A 12106-nucleotide genomic window follows, 5' to 3' on the forward strand; every position below is an offset into this window, starting at 1 on the left:
TTGATATTAATATCTGTAACCTATTCACAAGGTTACCGTTTACCTTATGATGCATATCCGTACAAGCATTTGATCATGTTACTCCATTCATGGAAAAACTTGCTTTCCGCAAAAGGTTGCATACTTGTTATATATAATGTTGCATTATTGCGTTGTTCCACATCATGGGTTGCTTGCGAGTACATTCAAAGTACGCATTGGCTTGCCTTTGGTTATTTCATTGACCACATAAGGGAGAACGGGGGATGGTGAAGAGTACCTTGGTGACGTTCTTGCGAGCTAGTACGCTTCCTAATCAGAATGTCTGTAGGTTGAGGCTGATGGCATGGGTTCACGCTTTCGACCAATAATTCCGCTACTCATCAAGCTTGGTGTGTTGGCCTTCGAGGCCCTATATGTGTAAGACTTGACCGCAGTGGTCATTATCTGTATCAAACGGTATGTATGGATGTAAGACTCTTGTTATTCAGTTTCTGTGTGTTCAATGAGCACTGATCTCTGGGATCACTGAGCACATACATTTGGTGATCATGTCATGTAAGTCGGGGTCCCCACATAGATCGTGCCTGGTCGAGTGGTGTCGTATCCAGTGGGGGCAAGCTGAGTGGACCCACTGGGTGTAGCCCTCGAGACTACTGTCGATCGTTTACGATTGGTAGTGGTCTTAAGAACTTGGACTCGAGGTCCTTTTTTGTACTTGGGGTACGCTTGTCACTCGGTCTGGCGAGTGAGTTCTTTTTCTTAGTGTCTCAACCTCTGAATGCTTGTCTAAGGGATGTAAAGGTCTGAACTGGCAAGACTTATCCTGCAGGTTTCATGGACATCATATCCATCAACATGGATATGATGCTTTGCAGGGGTGTGGGGTGGGGTGGCGGGCCGCCATCCAGTCGACTTAACTTTCTCTTTTCCACTTGGGAGTGGAGAAATATTAGTGCCGATTGAATTACTTATATGCTGATTTCAGAAAGCCTGTGAGCTCGGGACTAAGTACATCGATCTGGAGAAGGAGAAAAACCAGCTTCAGCTGGATCTGGAGGTGACCAAGAATGACCTGGACCACGCATAGACCAAGCTGAAGACCCTAGGAGGTAATCCTTGTCGACCAATTGCACTATCACCTTCATCTTCTATCCTTTAAACTGAGTCTCCACACTCGAACAAACGTGCGTGACGAGAACTGCCAACTCCAAGTGCGACTCAACAATGTTATTTCTTTAGATACCATTAAGAAACTGAGGCTACTAAGAAGAAGCTTTCCACATGCAGTAGGTTGGAACAAGAGAACACCAAACTCAAGCAAGAACGGGTCGATTGGATCAAAAAGGTTGAACAACTGTCCAAGAGAAGGAGCGGTCTGGAGAACTACTTGGGAGACTTTTTGAAGAAGATGTTCGCCATGCTTGAAGGTAACTTTCTTCCATCAAGTGAATTTCCTTAATTCCATATAACTGTAGCATGACCAACCCTTCATTTCCCCTTCGTGTAGAATTCTACCAAGACCTTGACAAGGAAACTAAGGAGATCGAGCCAAATCTGGACCCCACCAAGTCACACATCGGGGACGTTGTAGCCATGAACATATTTCGCCTTGATGCTCGTCTCAGAAGTGTTCAAGGGTATATCACTCGAGTGAAGGCTACAATGGTGAAGACCGACAAAGAATTGTGGCTAGAAGACACCCTCGAGGATGACCTTGAGTCCATGATGATCCACATCAACGAGATTCCCAGTTGAGTATAGGCATGGAAAAAATCTGCCGCTCACTACGGAGCTGACATGGCGCTTTCACTTGGTAGGGTCCATTGCAAGGTGGCGAAGGAGGACAAGTTGAAGTCTCTCCAGGTGGCGAGCACGAAGAAACTTCAATTCAAAGACTTCATGGTGACCTTCAGCGAAGCAACCACTCGGATCGTCGATTGGATAGATCTGGACACCTTCGGCGAGCGCACGAACCCCATCAGTGCTTTACAAAAACTTTGCTTGCCGTCAAAACTTTATTTGCCTCGGTATGCCGAGTGATGGTATAACCTATTAAAACTTCGTTCAGGCCTTAAGCCTGAGTACTTCCGTTTGTGTGGACAACTTTTATCCGCACTAGAGATCCTGGATTTGTCTACATTTTGCTTTCCAATCCTTTGCTTGGCTAAGTTCGTTTGGTTTCTGAGTGACATTGATGCTCATTACTCGAAAGAATTTTGAACTTAGGAGAAAACTAGTTCGCAACTAAGTTTCCAAGTGGAAGTGTTGCCTGTCACTCGGAACAGCCTATAACATAGGCGAGGTCTGACTCACGGCTAAGTACTCGAGTGAGAGGAGTGCTCGTCACTCGAGAGAATTTCTAACTTAGACGAAGACAGATTTGCAGCTAAGTTCTAGAGTGAAGATGATGCTATTCACTCAGTAGGATTTTTAACTTAGGTGAAAACTTGTTCGCGGCTAAGTCCTCGAGGGAAAGGTGCGCTCGTCACTCGGGAGAGTTTCTAAGTTACACGAATACTGGTTGGCAACTAACTTCTCGAGTGAATAGGATGCTATTCACTAGATAGGATTTTTAACTTAGGTAAAAACTTGTTCGCGGCTAAGTCCCTGAGTGAGACGAGTGCTCGTCACTCGGGAGAGTTTTTAACTTAGACGAAGACTGGTTCACAGGTAAGTTCCTGAGTGAATAGGATGCTTTTCACTCGATAAGATTTTTAACTTAGGCGAAAACTTGTTCACGGCTAAGCCCCTGAGTGAGAGGAGTGCTCGACACTTGGGAGAGTTTTTAACTTAGACAAAGACTGGTTTGCCGCTAAGTTCCCGAGTGAGTAGGATGCTATTCACTCGGCAGGATTTTTAACGTAAGCGAAAACTTGTTCGCGGCTAAGACCCCGAGTGAGAGGAGTTCTCGTCACTTAGAGTGTTTTTTAGACTTAAGTGAAGACTGGTTCCCAGCTAAGTCTCCGAATGGGATGGTCGCTCACTACTTGGAGTGTTTTTAACTTAAACGAATACTGGTTCACAGCTAAATTTCCGAGTGAATAGGATGCTATTCACTCGACAGGATTTTAACTTAGGCGAAAACTTGCTCGCGACTAAGTCCCTCAGTGAGAGGGTCCCTCACCACTCAGAGTGTTTTTTAAACTTAGGTGAAGACTGGTTCACAGCTAAGCCCCGAGTGGGAGGATCGCTCACCATGCGAACTGTTTTTTTAAAGTTAGTCGAAGACTGGTTCGAAGCTAAGTTTCCGAGTTAATATGATGATATTCACTCGGCATGATTTTTAACTTAGGCGAAAACTTGTTCGCAACTAAGTCCACGAGGGACATGGTCGCTCACCACTCGCAGTGTTCTTTAAACTTAGGCAAAGACTGGTTCGCAGCTAAGCCCCCGAGTGGGAGGATCGATCACCTGTCAGAGTGTTTTTTATACTTAGGTGAAGACTGGTTCGCAACTAAGCCCCCGAGTGAGAGGATCGCTCACCACTCGGAGTGTTTTTTTAATATGAGATTGCGCGGCCGGAATAGACAAAATACTATGACAGTCATAACTTTGATAAACAACATTTTCTAGAGTAGTCTTATTACATCAAACAACTCAGTTGTGTGGTACAAAAACGTGGAAGTAAATTCGTGTTCCAAGCACCTGGTTCATTGATATTCTTCTTGAAGTTGAAGAGGGGGTAGGCTCCATTGTTCAGCACTTTGGTGACGATGAAAGGACCTTCCCATGCGGGGGTGAGCTTGTGTGGCTGCTACTAATCCACTCGAAGCACAAAACGCCTTCATGGAACGACCGATTCCTGACGTGCCTTGCGTGGAAGCGACGCAGATCTTGCTAGTACACAGTCGACCAAATTAGAGCCATTTCACATTCTTCTTCCAAGAGATCTACACCGTCCTGTCATGCTTGTTCAGCCTCAGCTTGTGAGTAAAGATATACACTGGAAGAATTGTGAAGGAGATCATTCGGCAAAACAGCCTCAGCTCCATACACCATGAAGAAAGGATTGGGCCCAGTCGAGTGGTTATGAGTCGTCCTCAAACCCCACAGAACAGATGGCAATTCAGTAACCCAAGCTCCAGCTGCATGTTCAAGATCTCGCATGAGTCGAGGCTTCAACCCTTGAAGGATAAGGCCATTTCCTCGCTCAGCTTGGCCATTTGTCTACGGGTGCACTACGGATGCGTAATCCACCTGAGTGCCTTGGGCGGAGCAAAAGTATCTGAACTCTTCTGAGTCAAAGTTTGAACCATTATCTATGATGATAGTATGGGGAACTCCATACCGGAACGTTGTCTCTTTCATGAATTTGATAGGAGTGCACGAATTCAGCTTCTTCACGGGTTTAGGCTCAATCCACTTGGTGAACTTGTCGATTGCTACAAGGAGATGCGTGAATCCACTCTGGCCCGTTCGAAGAGGACCGACCATATCCAAACCCGATACAGCAAACGGCCAGACGAGTGGAATAGTCTTCAGGGTGGACACGGGCTTATGTGACAAGTTTGCGTAATACTGGCATCCTTCACAGTGTTCAACAATTTCCTTAGACATTTAGTTGGCGCGCGGCCGGAAGAAACCAGCTCGGTATGCTTTGGCAACAATCATCTGAGAGGACGCATGATGACCACAGGACCCCGAATGAATTTCCTCCAGAATTACTCGACCTTCCTTAGGAGAAATGCACTACAGAGTTAAGCCAATTATGATTTCTCTGTAAAGTTGTCCATCCATCACAGTAAAGGCCTTGGACCTACGGACGATCTGTCGAGCTTCAACCTCGTCTTCTAGGAGTTCTTTCCTCAGTACGTATGCAATATATGGCATTATCCAATCGGGCGTAATCACCAGAATCTCCATGACCAGATCTATGAGTGCGGGGACGTCAACCTCCGTTAGATTGGTGGCGGTTATTGATTGCGAGGGCTCTTCATTGAAGGGATCTTCTTGTACCGAAGGAAAACATAGGTGTTCCAGAAACACATTGCTAAGTACAGACCTCTGAGTGGATCTGATCTTTGCTAAATCATCAGTTACTTGATTCTTCACTCGGGAAATGTGTTGGAGTTCCAAACCTAAAAATTTCTTATCAAACTTTCTCATTGCATGGAAATATCCAGTCGTGGCAGGGTTCTTGACATCCCACTCCTTCATCACCTGATTAACCACCAAATCTGAATCATCGTATACCATCAGGCGCCGAACGACGAGTGAGATGGCCATACGTAACCCGTAGAGGAGTGCCTCGTATTCAGCTTCATTATTAGAGGAATCAAAGTGAATCTAGAGGACATAACTGAGCATGTCACCCTTTGGAGATACCAATACCACACCAGCACCAGACCCATTCAGCATCTTAGAGCCATCAAAGAACATGGTCGAGTACGCCGAGTGGATTTGAGTTGGTTGTTGCTGTTCTATCCACTCGTCCATGAAGTCAGCAAGCGCTTGAGATTTGATTGTCTTCTTTGCTTCAAACTTAATATCAAAGTATAGGAGATCAATAGCCCATTTGGCCACCCGACCAGTCGCATCTCGATTGTTGAGGATCTCACACAATGGAGCATCGATGACGACTAAGACTGAGTGATCTTGGAAGTAGTGTGCCACCTTCTTCGCTGACAGATATATACCTTAGAGGAGCTTTTGATAATGATGGTACCTTTGCTTGGAAGGAGTCAACACTCAGAGATATAGTAAACTGGATGTTGGACTTTATAACCCTTGCCCTCTTCTTCTCGCTCGACATTGAGAACTATACTGATGACTTGGTTAGTGGCTGCAATGTACAAGAGCAGGAGTTCTTTGCTATGCGGAGCAGCAAGCACCGGATGGGTGGAAAGCAAGGCTTTGAGCTCGTCAAACACTGCTTCTGCTTAAGGAGTCCACTCGAACGTATCACATTTCATCATCAGTCAATATAAAGGCAATGCTTTCTCTCCGAGGCAAGAAATAAACCTACTCAATGCTGCTAGGCAGCCTGTGAGAATCTCAACATCGTGCACATGCTCAGGGAGTTTTATTTGGATGATGGCACCGATATTCTCGGGATTGACGTCGATCCCCTGTTCGGAAACAATGAACCGAGCAACTTGCCACTAGGAACTCCAAAAGTGCACTTGGTCGGATTTAATTTGATATCATATTTCCTCAAGTTGGCGAATGTTTCTGCCAAGTCGGTGAGCATGTTGGAACCTTTGCGAGACTTGACTACAATATCATCCATATAAGCCTCGACTTTCAACCAGATTTGCTTGAGCAGGCATTTCTGAATCTTACGCATGAAAGTAGCGCCAGCATTTTTCAGAACAAAAAGCATGGTGATATAACAGAAACACCCGAAAGGCATGATGAAGGCCGTCTTTATTTCATATGGACCAAATAGACGGATCTGATGGTAACCAGAGCATGCATCGAGTAAAGATAAGCACCCGCATCCCGTAGTTGACTCGACAATCTGACCGATGCGAGGGAGCGGAAAACGATCTTTTGGACAGGCCCGATTGATATGTTTAAAGTCAATACACATGCGGAGCAACTTATCTTTCTTGGGGACATCACGACGTTCGCGAGCCACTCGGATTGGTAAACCTCGTGTATGAACTTAGCCGCTAGGAGTCGAGCCACCTCCTCGCCGATTGCCTTCCGCTTCTCTACCGCCGATCGATGCAAGTGCTCCTTGACGGGCTTGGCCTTCGGGTCAACTCTCAGTCGATGCTCAGCTAATTCCCTAGGTACACTCGACATGTCAGAAGGCTTCCATGCAAAGATGTCCCAGTTCTCACGGAGGAACTAGATGAGTGTGGCTTCCTATTTGCTGTCGAGTCTCGTCGAGATGTTGTTCGGGGCAACATTAGGATCTATCGGGTGAACGTTCACTTGCTTCACGTCACCTGCCGACTGAAAAGCAGACTCAAAAGCAGGCTTCTTGGAACGCAGGAGATCTGCGGGATCAGTATTGTTCTTGTATTCTTCTAACTCGACTACAAATGATGGTCGGCAATCTTGGAGGCTTGCTGAAGGCACTCCTTAGCCCTTTGTCGATTACCTGTGACTGTGATCACACCCTTGGGCCTGGGAATCTTCATCTTGAGGTACATATAACATGTACGAGCCATGAAACGGGCATAGGCCGGTCGACAAAGTATGTCGTGATATGCGCTCTTGAAGTCCACAACTTCAAATGTCAACTTTTCCTTGTGAAAATTCTCGTCGGTGCCGAACACCACATCCAACGCAATCTGACCGAGTGACTTGGCCTTCTTCCCAGGGATGAGTTCGTGGAACTGTATGTTGCTCTCACTGAGTCGGGACATCAGAATGCCCATCCCCTTGAGGGTATCTGCATACAAGTTGTTCAATCCACTCCCTCCGTCCATGAGGACCTTGCGGAGACGAGTGCCTCCAACAACAGGATCCACCACCAGAGCCTGCCGACCGAGGGTAGAGATATGAGCAGGGTGATCTCACTAGTCAAAGGTTATAGGAGCCTGAGACCACTTGAGGTATGTGGGGGTGGCTAGAATAGCCATGCTGACCTCCCTCTTAATAACTTTCAGTCGACTTTTGCTTTCTACATCGGCAAAAATCATCAAAGTGGCATTGACCTCAGGAAAATCCTCTTTATCTTCATCATCTTCCTTTTCAGAAGTTTTCCCACTCGACTGATTTTCCTTGAACTATTGGATCAATAATGTGTATTGTCGGGGGGTGTGCTTGGGCAATATCAAGTTGCCTTCCTCATCCTTCTTCATGTGGATTGCACACGGCATATCTAGGATGTCCATTCGAGACAATTTCTTTGATTTCTTGGGGGTAAATTGCCCTTTGGCTTTCCTCTTATTCTTTCCTTGTGCCGCGAGAGCGGCTGCCTCTACCTGAGCAGAACCATCAGTTTTCTACTTTTGCTTCCAACTAGAATTGCCTCCACCAGCATCATTGTCGACTAACTTTCCCTTGCCGCTACAGAGGCGGTCCTCCTCTTTGCCATTCGCTTACCGAGTGGCAATCTCCATCATCTTGCTCAGGGAGATATTTCCCGTCCGACCAAACTTCAGATAAAGCTCTCTGTACCTAACACCGATCTTGAAGGCACAGATGGCTTGGTGCTCGGAAATATTTTCCACCGTGTGATGGAGGGTGGTCCAACGCTGAATGTAATGCCTCAAAGTTGCATTCGGTTTCCGCACACAGTGTGGCAGCTCAGACAAACCAGCAGGATGTTTGCACGTGCCCTCGAAAGTTCTGATGAACACTCAGGCAAGGTCCTCCCAGCAGTAGATGCTTGAAGGAGCCAACTGATTAAGCCACACTCGAGCCGAACCATCCAACATCAAAGACAAATGCTTCATGTCCACATTATCATTTCCTCCACCGATGTGCACCGCCACTCGGTAATCATCAAGCCATGTTTCCTGCTTTGACTCACTAGTGAACTTGCTTATTCCAGGCGCCAACCTGAATTTGGGGGGGGAATCTCAGCGGATTGAATCGCCCACAGACAACGGCACCACTTCCACTCGGACGATCCCTATCATAACCATCCATGTGAGCCGTATCCCTGTCAATCAGCTTCTAGAAGAGGACATTTCTCGCATCAAACCCAGGATTCCGCTCATTGCCCTGTCCCTGTCAATTAGCTTCTAGAAGAGGACATTTCTCGCATCGAACCCAGGATTCCGCTCATTGCCGAACGGGCGTCTATCGTCATAGTGACGGGGCACATATGAACCACTCCGCTGGGGAGTAAGCACTCGACGGCGGTCATCGCGGTGATAATGAGGAGCAAACTGATCTCGCCTCTGATCTCCGTACTAATGTTCATGGTAACCTCCGCCCCTACGATGCAAAGGTAACCCTGGGTTGTGAGCTGACTAAACTGTGTCTGCCTTGGGTGAATCATTGTGCAACCTATTGTGTGACTCAGAAACAGGCGAATTTTTCTGTTGCGCTGCCGCAAGCAATGCTCGAATCTGCTCCAAACCTCTGTGAGCCTGTGAACGTGACGGTTGAATGGAATCTGCAATCCTAGCAGCGGTTGCGACATTGAAAACTAGAGTACGGAATACCTGGATGTTTTTCTAACATCCACTTGGAAGTAATTGTCGCTGACGTCAACTGGAAACTGGTGGACGTTGGCGGGTGCGCTCGTTGAGAATTTCCTCATGTCGGCGCTGCTGCTCATTCGATGTTTCTCCAACCTTGCGCCCACCACGGTCGAAACCAGGCGGGCTTTGCTATGAACCCTCCATACGAACCTCGGCCGCTAGATCGCAACTCTCTCACTCGGAAGGAACATCAGACTGGTCTGGCGTCAAGTCGTAGGGATCACGTACTATTAAATGGGAATCCATATTAGAAGTCTATTGGTGAATCAATTCTTCCCACACACTTTTGCACCCATCTTGTTCCATCAGATGATTGAGAGAGAAGCCCCCGTTTTTCTAACTGACAGGTTGTACCTCTGCCATACCGCTCAACACCTGGGTGGTTATACCAACCCGGCACCGGTCCACAACCGGTCACAACTCTGTTTCACTGCGGTTCTTGGGCGGTTGTGGCCCAGTTGTACCGCTATATGAAATATATCCGGTACTACCGGTGTTCCAAGCGGTTGTACTACTTGGGACTTAGCCACGCCCAACGTCTATGGCTGGTGGAACCTTAGGACGAACTCTCTATTTTGGCCCAGTTGTTGTGCGGTGGCTGGCCGGTTGTTCCGCCAATTTAGGAAGACTGGTTGAACCACCCTGGCAACCGGTTGTAGCGCCAAGTGTAAAAACTGGTTGTAACGGTCAGAAATTGGGGGGGGGGCGATATAACGAGGGGTTTCTTCCACCTCCCTCTTATCTCTTACCTCTCTCTCTCCACCATTGACGCACTCAAACTTTCTTGCCCGATGTCTCTCCCTAGCCACCCAAGCTTGTTGTCTTGCTAGGGATTGAAGGAGGATACCTAGATCTACAATTGCACCAAAGGAAAATTGATTCCCCCAAGTTCTTGTGTGGATTTTGTTACTCTTGGGTGTTTGAGCACCATAGACGTAAGAGGTCACCTTGGAGCCACAACCCATTGTGGTGAAGCTCCATGGTTTTTTTTGGGAGCCTTCAATTGAGTTGTGGAGAGAGCCTGAACCTTGTTGTAAAGGTCCGGTTGCTACCTTCAAGGGCACCACTTATTGGAATCACGACACCTCACAATGTTTGAGGGTGTGAGGAGAATACGGTGGCCTTAGTGGCATCGTGGAGAGCATTGTGCCTCCACACAGCTCCAACAGAGACGTACTTTCCCTCAAAGGGTAGTAACCTCGGGAACACATCCTCATCTTCATCGATTCCAACTGTGGTTATTTCTTACCTTTACGTGTATTTACTTATTGCTTATTATTGTTGTTGTTAGCATCATATAGGTTGCTCACCTAGTTGCATATCTAGACAACCTATTTGTTGCAAAACCTAATTTTTTAAAGAAAAGTTCAAAATTTGTTAGTTGCCTATTCACCCCGTCTAGTCAGCCATATCGATCCTTTCACATGGGCATGCACATGATAAAAAAATGGCGCACGAGCAGGGAAAAAGATAGCAGCTCACTTTGGGACAACAAGCCGGCGATGGAGCGGGTCTGGCAGGCCGGCTTGGGCCCGAGGCTAGAGGAACGCTTGGCCTGCCGCCCGCTGGGCCTTGGCTCTCCTATGGGCTTCAATACAAAGGATGAGCTGGGCCGGGGCGTTGCAACTGGCCGGGCCAGCGCTGGAAGCGGCCCATGTGGCAAGTGGGAGCGCTGCGAGCGGGCGCTCGATCCCGATCGGGATGAGGAAGCGGAGGTCACGACTCGGCGCATGTCACCACAGTCGGTGGAGATGCATGGAGGGCCGACAAACAATTAGAGAGGCGCGAAGGGTCCAGATCCGACCGGTGGCGAGCTCCACGGCGGCGGGCGGAGCTTCGGGTGGCAGTGAGCATTGGCGGTGGGGCTTGCGAGTGGCGGCGCAAGGCGGCGCAAGCACCAGCTGTCAGCGGCTTCAACGAGGTGAGGGCACGGGTGGGCTCCGGCTTGGAGGCGCCATGCAGGCTGACTGAGGACCACGGGCATGGCACGCGGAGGCTGCGGCTATTGCGGTCGATCATGGCAGTTGTAGACTTGAGTCCGTGGTCGCTCGGACATGTGTGGGTTGGGCTTAGACAATGTCCGGGGTGGGATCTCAGGCGAATCTGATCCATTGGATGAGGATCCCATGGTCCAAATTTGGGTCTGAGTTAGGATTTCAGGGGAGGGAGGAGGTGGAGCTTGCATGTGGGTTTTTTGAGGGGGGTGGCTGCGAATTTGGCTAGGGGGAAACCCTAATGGAGTGAGAGGCTCTCTCCATAAGGTGGTTTTATATATAGGGAATGGTCTATGGTGGGTTGGACCTCGTCCGTCCTATCGCGATTCGAAGGCCATGAATGAAGGGAGGGGCTAGGTGGGTCTACTAGGATGTGTAGATGGGCTGAGAGGGATGGTTGTGCCCCGTGATAGAGTTTTATAAACCGAAAACGTCCGACAATTTGACCATCTATAGTGTCGTTATATATTTAACGATTCGGCCAACAAACGAACTCCGATTGCCATGAAATTTGGCAGGCGGCCTACCTACATTATGAGAAGACAACACACGAACTTTCAACCCAATTCGAGAAAGTTATAAAAACACTTTAAAAAATAATATTTTAATGCTGTCGCGGGTGCGTGCTTGTGTGGTTGGTGTGGAAACGGTCAACGCAAAAAACAGAAAGAACTGGCAACTAATAATTGACGCAAGTTTTGAAAAAATTGACGACAACAGAGTGTCGATGCTATCCACATGATGTGCATGATGCGATGATGAATGCAAGAAATAGACGAATCACACGACGACAATGAACTAAAAGGGGCATTTTCCGGAGCATCGATTCTACGCTCTTACATGTCTACTCCACTAACAAGAGATAGCGACCGAGATCTAAGAATGAAAAGGTGATGAGGAAGAGGAAAGGAAGAGGTAAAACTTAGTCGCTTCTTGAAAAATGAGTGAAACCAATGAATCTTGGAGGCTGCAAAGAGATGAAGAAATGACTTGAGGGAAAAGAAAGAATTCAAAAGAAAT

The sequence above is a fragment of the Hordeum vulgare genome, chromosome 3H (genome assembly GCF_904849725.1).
Source record: "Hordeum vulgare subsp. vulgare chromosome 3H, MorexV3_pseudomolecules_assembly, whole genome shotgun sequence".
NCBI classification, from domain to species: domain Eukaryota; kingdom Viridiplantae; phylum Streptophyta; class Magnoliopsida; order Poales; family Poaceae; genus Hordeum; species Hordeum vulgare.